The 9,909-nt window shown below is 41.6% G+C and overlaps 1 long non-coding RNA gene across 1 annotated transcript; it reads right to left on the bottom strand.

Moving 5' to 3' along the window:
• Nucleotides 1–507: 507 nt before the first annotated feature.
• Nucleotides 508–1,850, bottom strand: LOC125914771 (uncharacterized). The gene is made up of 2 exons (XR_007455423.1): nt 1,702–1,850; nt 508–1,262 (listed from the first exon to the last, which is right to left on the bottom strand). It is a non-coding gene; the product is annotated as an uncharacterized LOC125914771 (long non-coding RNA).
• Nucleotides 1,851–9,909: the final 8,059 nt, after the last annotated feature.

Genomic DNA, 9,909 nt, shown 5'->3' with positions numbered 1-9,909 from the left:
CATGATAACTAAAAACCAGTTTTGGTGAAGCACTAATTCCGGTTAACACGAGTTAAGCACTGACACCTTGAGAGAGGGTGTGTGGGAGGTGTATTGTTTTTAGTTTTTGTTTTTCTGAACATTTTTTTTATTCCACCCTGATATGTTATGAAGAGCTTGGCTTGCTGTAGACATAGACTGAGAATTGTTTTTACCTCAGAATATGCAAGGCATTGCTATATTGTCATTTGGCCTCAGTGTTCCTTGTGATAGGCACCAATGGCATTTTTGTTTCCTATCCTTTGTGATAGGTTTTCTCTCTGCAGACTTATGATCTTTCCTATACCTGGTATTCTGAAGTTTCATGGTATTTGTCTTGCTGGGTTTTTGCTTTTGTTTTTCAATGCATGGTGTTGGACACTCTCTAGAAACATATCTTCCAGTTGTGAGATCATTTCCACCTCTTTATTATTTTAAGTTTCTCTTTCTGGAATTCCTGATGTTGGACACATTAGACTGGTTCTCTAATTTCCTTTTCTCCCCCTAGTCCCCTTTTTTTTTTTTTTTTTTTTGGCTTTTTGAGAACAGTCACTCAACCTTATCTTCCAAGTGTCCTACTGAATGTTTTCTATTTTGGTTATTATATCTTTAATTTCACAAACTCTTCTTTTGCACTCTGATGATTCCTTTTTATTGTATCCTATCTTGTTTTGTGAAGGCAATGTTTTTTCAGAGCTCTCTGATGATAATTACTGTAGGTTCATTTTTTTGTCTTTTGGTTTTACTTTTGTTTCCTCTGCTGCCTCGATGTCTTATTAGTCCCTTAAAAACTATATTTATTTGCTTAGTTCTCTTTTTGCATCTTTGAGAACATCTTCAAATGTCTGGTGATCTTCGAATCTTCATTTATGATTAACAACTGATGCAATAAGGAGCCATTAGGAAACTGTGTGCTTGGGAGTGGTTTGTCCCTCGGTAAGTATTGTCAGGAGGTGAGCTGGCTGAGTTGATGAAGAACATTTTTAGATGGGAGTCTCTGTGGAGATTTTCTCCAGAGCCAGTGAATTTCTTTGGAGAATTTTCCTTTATGCTTCTGCTTGGGCGGTATATATCCAGACATTCATGTTCTGTGAGCAGAGGCAGGAAGGGTGCTTGGAAAACCAGATTTTCACTTAAGTGCTTTTCTTTCAGTCTAGCACCTGGTTCCCCATCCTCTATGCCTGTTGTTATCTGAGTCTGGGATTCTCTGGTTCAAGTTCTCTAAAGAATACCTTCTTGGCTTCCTGGAAGAGATGGAGCAGGGATGGGTTGGTGGGGGCTGGTGAGCAGGGCTGGTGTTTGGTGGAGGAAGAGACATACATACTGTGTATGCAGACTTTCAGTCAGAACCTCTGTTCCAGACCCATGCCTCACCCCCAGCTATGGAGGACCTGCAGTGTCCATGTGCCCAACCTCTCCAGGGTTCTGCACCTTGGTAGCTTATAGTTTCTTCTCCTCTGCTAAGCTAACTGCCATTTCTCCATTACTTTCTATCCCCGCCCACCCCCCACAAATGTGTTGACAGTCGTCATTCATTCACTGTTGCCTCTCCAGTTCTCTTTGACCTATGGGTTTACATCTTTTTAATTCTTTCACTGTCATTTTATCCAGGTTTTGGATGGGAGAAGAGATACATGTGTGTGGTCTACTTACCATATTTGACCCAAATTCCCTTCTGTTTACCTGAATTTCAGAAATCACACTTGGTGGGTTTTAGTCACAGAGGGCACCATAGATTGTAGTTCACGTCTCGTTCATAGGAAACAAAAACTTCTTTATGTCTCAGAGGCCCCCACAGGGGGCAGCCCTGCCAGGTGGCAGCCTGCCTGGCAGTTGGGTCTGTTGGCCTCTAGAATCCTTCACTGAGCCTGGCTTGAATGCAGCCAGGGCCAGAGACACCTCAGGGAATTGTCTCCCTGTGAGCAGCTGTTGGAGCATCAGGCATCTGAGCATGGGAGACAGACTTCTGGGATGGCTTTTGTGTGATTAATTAAGGTCTGGAGCAGTAATTTTCCTATTTACTCATGATGTCCATACTCCAAACTGCCCATCACATTTATTAGAGGGAGAAATACACAAAGAAACAAACCTGGAGTGCTGTCTCATGGAAAGCTTGTCAAACAGGAAAGCATCACATATGCTTTTTCTTCTTATCTGCCTCTTTCGACTTGAGAGCAGACTGTTACCTGTGAAACAAGACTGGAGCTTATTTCTTTGTACCAGACTGTACAAATGTTCTGGAGAGACCTGGACAGGGGCAATGCTCGTTGTAAGAACACAATGAAGATAAAGAACAAAAAACAGTCAAGATTTAGCAATCAAGAAAGTTCTTACAGAAAACATTGTTAGGACAAAACAACTATAATAAGAATCTACCCCACCTCCCCAAAACTCAGAGATAAAAACCACTCTTTTTTCTTTGGTTTGTTTTGCTTTAAACCAGAGGAAGAAACTTTGCTTTCAGTGGCTGAATTTCAAAGATCCTTAAGAGATTTATTAGGAATTGATTTGTGCCTACAATTTCTTTTTCTTTTTATCTTTGCAATATTCATTAAATGTCACTGTTATGAAAAATATAATGCATCAACAGAGAATTAAGAACAAGGCTTAGATGCACTTCATTTCTTTTGAGGTAAAGCTTGGTAAACCCTTGGATGCTACCAGAAGCATGTGATTGTTCCTCTTATGGACAGAATTGTGTGCCCTCCAATTTCGTATGTTGAAGCCCTAACTTCTAGTACTGTAGAATGTGACTGTATTTGGAGATGGGACCCAGAACAAAGGTAATTAAATAAGGTCATCTGGGCGGGCCCCGATCCAATCTGCTGTGCAAACTGGTGTCCTTATACGAAGAGGAAATCGGGATGCACAAAAACACCAGGGATGCATGCACACAGCAAGAAGGCAGCCATCTGCAAGCCAAGAAGAGACGTCTCAGGAGAAATGAAACCTGCTGACATCTTGATCTTGGACTTCTGGCCTCCAAAACTGAGAAAATAAATATCTGTTGTTGAAACCACCCAGTCAGTGGTATTTTGTTATGGTAGCTCTAGCAAACAAATGGGGTGCCTAGATCTTTCTACCCTATTTGATTTAAAATCTGAACATAATAAAGAGCATAGAGAAACTAAGAATCAGACACTTGTAAAAGTTAACTTTTGCTAACCAATGGCTGAAAAGTCTGGGTAGTAGATCACAACTGCTGCACGCATCACACACGAAACCACTTTGGTCCTATCACCCATGAGGCGAAGATCTAAGGTGCTGAGTTGGCCTTGGCTTTGGCTTCCAGAGTGGTAACTTGCAGCCTCAGACTCTCCCTGGAGTTCTCCTCAGGGCTGGTCCTCTAGAGAAAAATGCACATCTCTGGGCCTGGCAGAGGATGGATGGGATTGCCTGCAAGCCCCCGGCATAGTGGGTTGGATGGAACCAGAAGGTCTTAAAGAAGGGAAGAGTAGAGGAAGGGTGTTTCTTGGTTGAGGGTGTCCCTGATGGAAGTGGATTCAGGGGCCCATTCTCCTGTCACACACACCAGTCAGCATGGAGAGAAACACAATTTGGGGTGTTGGGATGCTGCCATGGAGAGCTTGAGAAATGGCTCCTCACTGAGAAGAGCTTTAACTGGCAGAGCCTTCTGGTGGCACCTGGGCAGTCATTTCTATAATTCAAGTTGAGGGAGTAAGGGAAAAAGCACTGTATCCATTTAACTAAATACTAGAAGTGCTTGTATTTGGGCTGAGGAAATAGCTGGGCACTGGCACTGGCACTGTTGCAGCCTCCAGCCGTGTAGTTGCACGTTGTCACAGTTCATCAAAAGCCAGCAAAGAAAACCAGGACATCATGTTTAGGCTGTATTCACCATCAGAGTGTGTTACCCTCCCTGTTACCTGAGTCCTCATGTTGACCAAGATCCTAGATCCAGAGAACAACAAAGGAGAAGAAAATTGAGGGGTGGAGAAGAGAGAGGCAGAGATGGAGATTCAGGGAGACACAGCAAGAGCCACAGAGAAAATCCACAAAGACAAAGAACAAGCAGAGAGAAGTAGGTGGTCACGGGGAAAGCAAGTCAACATCGCTAGACCTCAGATCCCATAGGATTCTTATGGATCGCGCGTCAGATCTGTTCTCTTCTCTGCCTCTGATCTGGTTGAAACCCCACTGGAGTGTCATGGCTTAACGAAGCCCGTGGGTGTTGGTACTTGTGATGTGGTTTCTAATGGATACCCTGTGAATTCGCTGAAGTGGAACAAAAAGAATGTGGGAACCAAGTTACTATGTTTAGGTTTTACTAAATAGGTGGCTCTGCCTGAGATTCACTCATGTAAGGTGGACGTCTTGTTCAGGCAAGAGAATCACATGAAGAACTGAAATCTGGGGGAGGCCAACAAGACTCGGGGCAAGGGATGTTCGTTCTTCCTAAATGAGTCTTTATTGCAAGAGTGCTGCCTTTTCTCTGGTGCTTGTTAAATACTGTATTTATGCTGTGTATTTGTATACAGTGGGATTAAGGGACCAAACTGAATTACTGATGATGGTTGCTTGAAGGGGTGTTTGACTAGGAGATTTACAGAGCGTTCTTAATAATCTTTTTTATTTATTTATAGAATGTTATCATTCTAAACGTACAGTGCAGCCATCCCTTAGGAAAAATGCTTTCTATTTGAGGACCACCAGCTCTGCATGTTGATTTGAAAAGAGATAAAAGGGCATCTGGCCACCATAGTACAGTCTGCACATTCCCTCCCTCTTCATTATGCAGAGAGCTGATGCAATTTTTGCTTCTTTCCTATTTATACAAATAAAGAGAACGATTTGGGAAATATGTCATGCTGGCATTAAACACCACCAGTCTTGCTGGGTTGAAATGTACATGTTCCATTAACAACAATTATATTGTATAATTAAGGTTTTGGTCCCCAAAGTCTGACTCGGAAGCTTCCTCAAATACTGATGGGTTTATTGAAGACATGTTAAAATAAATATACCCCTCCCATTACCCCCCCCCCTTGTGCTTCCCACCCATGCACCCCCATCCTCCCCCAAAAAAAGTACCACCAGTACCTGTGCCAATGACTTGGTCTGCAATGAATGTAGTGTTCAAGTGCCCTCTAGTGTAGTTGTGGCTGAGATTAATAGGAGAGTAGAAAAGAAGCTTTGAAAGGGCAGATGCCAGAAAGCAGAGCCATTAGTACATTCTGTACATTCTATGAGGCTCCTTTGTGCTGGGTCCACATGAAAGAAACTGGGTGCAGATAGATCATTTGGAATGGCCCCTCCAGAATGAGGCTCTCCATGTAATCCTTTTATACTGGTATTCATCACTCTTTCTGTGGGGCTCTCAGTTTACATTGAGGTGGAAATTCCCTGAAGCTTATGCATTCTTGGCACACACACATGTGTAACCAGCCATGGGGAAAGGGCTAATGAAGTTGAAGCCCTTGCACATGGGAGTGCCTCTTGCTCCTGCGGCCTTAGCACGTTTCACTCTCCCAGTAGCCAGAGAGAGCTCTGACCTGTGTCTCTTCAGTGAATGCTGCTGGTGGGGACAGTAATGGATTCCTAAGGGCGATTAACAGTGACAGGGTTTATTTTTTTTATTTATTTATTTTTTTAATTTTTTTTTTCAACATTTACATTTTTTATTTATTTTTGGGACAGAGAGAGACAGAGCATGAATGGGGGAGGGGCAGAGAGAGAGGGAGACACAGAATCGGAAACAGGCTCCAGGCTCCGAGCCATCAGCCCAGAGCCTGACGTGGGGTTCAAACTCACGGACCGCGAGATCGTGACCTGGCTGAAGTCGGACGCTTAACCGACTGCGCCACCCAGGCGCCCCAGACAGTGACAGGGTTTATAAATGATGGATTATGACAACATTCCCTGCTATCAGGATTTTTCCTTTGATGACCACATGGCTATCGATAATGGTTGCACCAGCCAAATGCTACATATCTACCTGTGATCAAGACTAACAAAAAACAAGTAGCTGAAAATCCCAGAGCAGACTCACATCCTACCCAGGAGAATTGTTGACCCAAGGGCCCCAAATTAGGGGTGACACAAATTAGGCATAGAGGAGGGACACACACCTGAATCAGGGACACCAGTCTGGTTAGATACAAATCCGAGTAGACTGGTGGGCTTCTCTCCTCTAGCTCTCTTTCATGGGAATCTGTGAGCACACAAATGATAAGAGCAAGAAAGTCATCTTCCTAACTTTCTGAGTATGCCCATTCTGAAAAAAAGGTGTGGCTGGGAAAGGTCCGGCTGAGTGGCTGTTCCCTCTTTCCTGGATGGGTGATATGTAGGTGCTGTTAAAAACAAGACAACAGGCCCCAAATAGAGTCACTTATGCTAAGCCCCATGCCACCAAATGGAGACTTAACTTAATTACAGTTTCTGTTCCATTAGGAATAGAATCTCAAACCTGATGTGAACTAGTTAAGTAATTTGCCTGATACACTCCAGCTATCCCCCAAAGAAAAGTAACCTTGCAATAACCAACACCTCTCTCTCTCTTTTTTGTTTTTTTTGTTTTTTTGCCTAGTATAACTTCCTTGTTCCTGTTCTTTCCTGCCTATAAACGTCCTGCATTTCAGACAGCAACTTTGGAGCTCTTTTCTATCTGCTAGATTGGATGCTACCTGACTTGTGAACTGCTGAGTCAAGCCAGTATGATCTCTAGAACTTAGTTGAATTTCATTTTATAACAGTGCATATATGTGTTTCCTTGCTAAAGGGTCAAAATCAGGTAGATTTTCTTCCAGAATTGTATGATTGTGGAGGTGTAATCCCAGGAAGGCCTACAAATAATGTATGATTTTGTATCTAGTTATTCTTTAGAATACCTAGGAGAAACATGGCTCCACATAGAAAATGGAAGTATGTTGAAAATATTGGTAGGCTTCCTATAAATCTGGAAGCCTGAGCAAGTGGTAGAGGTGAAAATGTTAATGGGGTTGAATAGGTATAAATGGACAAATTCATATTATTAACAAGGTGAGTAGGACAAGATGAACTATTTTGGGAAACCCGTGTGGCAGAAACTATTGATTCCTTATCCCAAATTGACCGCTCCATTTTTTTCCTTCCTAGTAGAGCATTGCATTTGTTTAGTAATTGGGTTTACAGGAGCTCCAAAGACCCCTCTCCAGCTCCAGAGGCAAATGTTGATCACGGTAAGACAATTGTGGGTAGTGTACAAGAAGCCTCTGGGAAATGTCTTCCTTGAAATACATAAAGAGAAGCAGGAGAGGAACGCCTTCTTCTTTGCTGGATGTCATGTCTGTGGGTACCATCTGGAATTGCTACAGCCAACTTGCAAATATAAAGGAGGGCTTTGTTAACCTGCTGAGCATGGCAGAGTGGAAAGATGCAGAGTACCCAGCTCCTGGGAACTGACCACCGTCAGACTTCTTGCAACATAAGGTAACATATTTTTCTTGTGGTTTTAAGCCACTTTTTGCTGGGTTTTCTGTTCCTTGCAACTGCAAACACCTCCACTGATATAACCACTATTTGGAACAGTGCATAATAAGAGTGTCATCTTTGAATGATCAACACAATCAAAACAATTCAAATAAAGCAATTAAATAAAATGAGGATAGTGGGTGACATAGTCTTTAAGCTGCCAGTTTGTCCCGACATGCCATGCTTTAATCCTTGGGTCTTTCTGTTATGGAAGAAATTAGTGATAACAACAACAAAAGTTTATGAGGACTTTTTGATTGATCAAAAAGTTGATCAAACCTGGGGCATTGTGAGTGAAATAGTCTTTGTTTGTAACTCGGACATTTGTAAAATTTAGACATTGGAATTCTTACTGTTAAGCAAACAAGTCTGTTAAGCAAACCAATCATTATCATTGACAAGAGAACTAAAAAATGTTTCCAATGATGTGTTTTGAATGATCACATCCTATTTAAGAGTACTTATCCAAATGTCTTGAGCCAAGCTATGAGTGTATGCCATCTGCCACAAAGGTGGAATCATGTGTGAATTTTCTGACTAATGATCCTGAAGAAGTAAGTAGGGTTTTCTGGGCAGACTTAGGCTATACTTTGTAATGTAAGCATGTACTTTATAATATATGTATCAGACAATGTCTCCTTCAATTTTCTTTAACATTGACAGTCTAAAATGAACAACTTAGGAAACAACAGATGTTGGTGAGCATGAGGAGAAAGGGGAACACTTTTGCCCTGCTGGTGGGAATGCAAACTGGTGCAGCCACTCTGGGAAACAGTATGGAGTTTCCTCACAAAATTAAAAATAGAACAACTCTACAACCCAGCAATTACACTACTAGGTATTTATGTACCTAGTACATAAATGATGTAATACAAAAATGATGATTCAAAGGGGCACATGCACCCAATGTTTATAGCAGCACTATCAACAATAGCCAAATTATGGAAAGAGCCCAAATGTCCATAGACCAATGAATGGATAAAGAAGATTATATATATTTATATATATAAATGGAATATTACTCAACAATAAAAAAATTAGATCTTGCCATTTGCAACAATGTGGATGGAACTAGCGTGTATTGTGCTAAGTGAAATATGTTAGACAAAAAAAATATTATATGATTTCACTCATATGTGGAATTTAAGATACAAAACAGATGGGAAAGGAAGGAAAAATAAGATAAAAACCGAGAGGGAGGCAAACCATAAGAGATTCTCAAATACAGAGAACAAACTGAGGGTTGCAGGAGGGGAGGTGGTGGGGGCATGGGTTAAATGGGTGATGGGCATTAAGGAGGGCACTTGTTGGGATGAGCACTGGGTGTTTCATGTAAGCAATGAATCACTGGGTTCTACTCCTGAAACCAATACTGCACTATATGTTAACCAACTTGAATTTAAACAAACAAACACACAAACAAATAAACAAAAAAGTCCAACAAAACATTGACAACCTTGATAAGGGAAAATGAATGATGATGTCTGGATATATATGAATAGAGTTTACTATTGTAATAAAATAAAACTTAGGAAAGGTTAATCAGATAATATCAAGTTATAGGCATATTGGTCACAGGTGACAAGCAGTCCACAGAAAATGACTATAATTTATAGTAATTATTCCCAGATTTTCCAAGTCTGTTTCAATTGCAAATATTCTCTCCCATTGTGAGAACAATGAGAATTGATTCTTAGCTTGGGAAATATGGTCTGTCAGAGGATACCATGTGCATGAACTCCACCCTGTAGCAAGCACTCAAGTTGTATGTGGGGTCAAGGAGAAGGAAGAAGTAGGTAGATGGAAGGGAACCCAGCAGGGGCCCTGAATCTACAACCCAGAGGGACCTTCTCCCTGGGTTTTCCTCCACACCGTGGTCACCTGTTCCCTGGGGACACTAAGAATGCTCTCCTCTCTTTCACCTGAGTAATACTACCCTTCACCTTGTCCTTCTGGGAAAAGTTTCCAGAACAAGCTTAGCCTTTCTCCTGGTCCCTCCCCCCTGAAATGTGGGCTCCACCAGGCTTTTATGTTGTTCTGTGTTCTGATAAGATGCAACCTGAAACCTATTGGATAATAAAATGAATTACAAGCCATAGCAAACCCAAGGATTTGATTTGTACACTAAGAGATGAAGCTTGTACCTCTATGATGTGCTCTGACTTGGGAAGTTTCATTGATTAAGTTCCTAAGAAGGTGGCATTCTAAAGCTCCATTTATGATTTAGTACCAACATTATTGAAGAGTTAGTGTCCTTTTCCTTTTGTGTGTCTTGGGGTTGATGATGAATCTTACATTGAGAACCTGTCACGTGAAAAGCATTTTCAGGTGTTAGGTTGGAAGCCTTTCCATGTAAGTCTGCCCAATTCGTTACAGGCAGCAGCAGAAACCAAGCTGATTTTGTACCCCTTCTGCAATTTT

This window comes from Panthera uncia, assembly GCF_023721935.1.
Source record: "Panthera uncia isolate 11264 chromosome D3 unlocalized genomic scaffold, Puncia_PCG_1.0 HiC_scaffold_8, whole genome shotgun sequence".
NCBI classification, from domain to species: Eukaryota; Metazoa; Chordata; class Mammalia; order Carnivora; family Felidae; genus Panthera; species Panthera uncia.
This window is presented reverse-complemented; position numbering and strand designations above follow the sequence as displayed.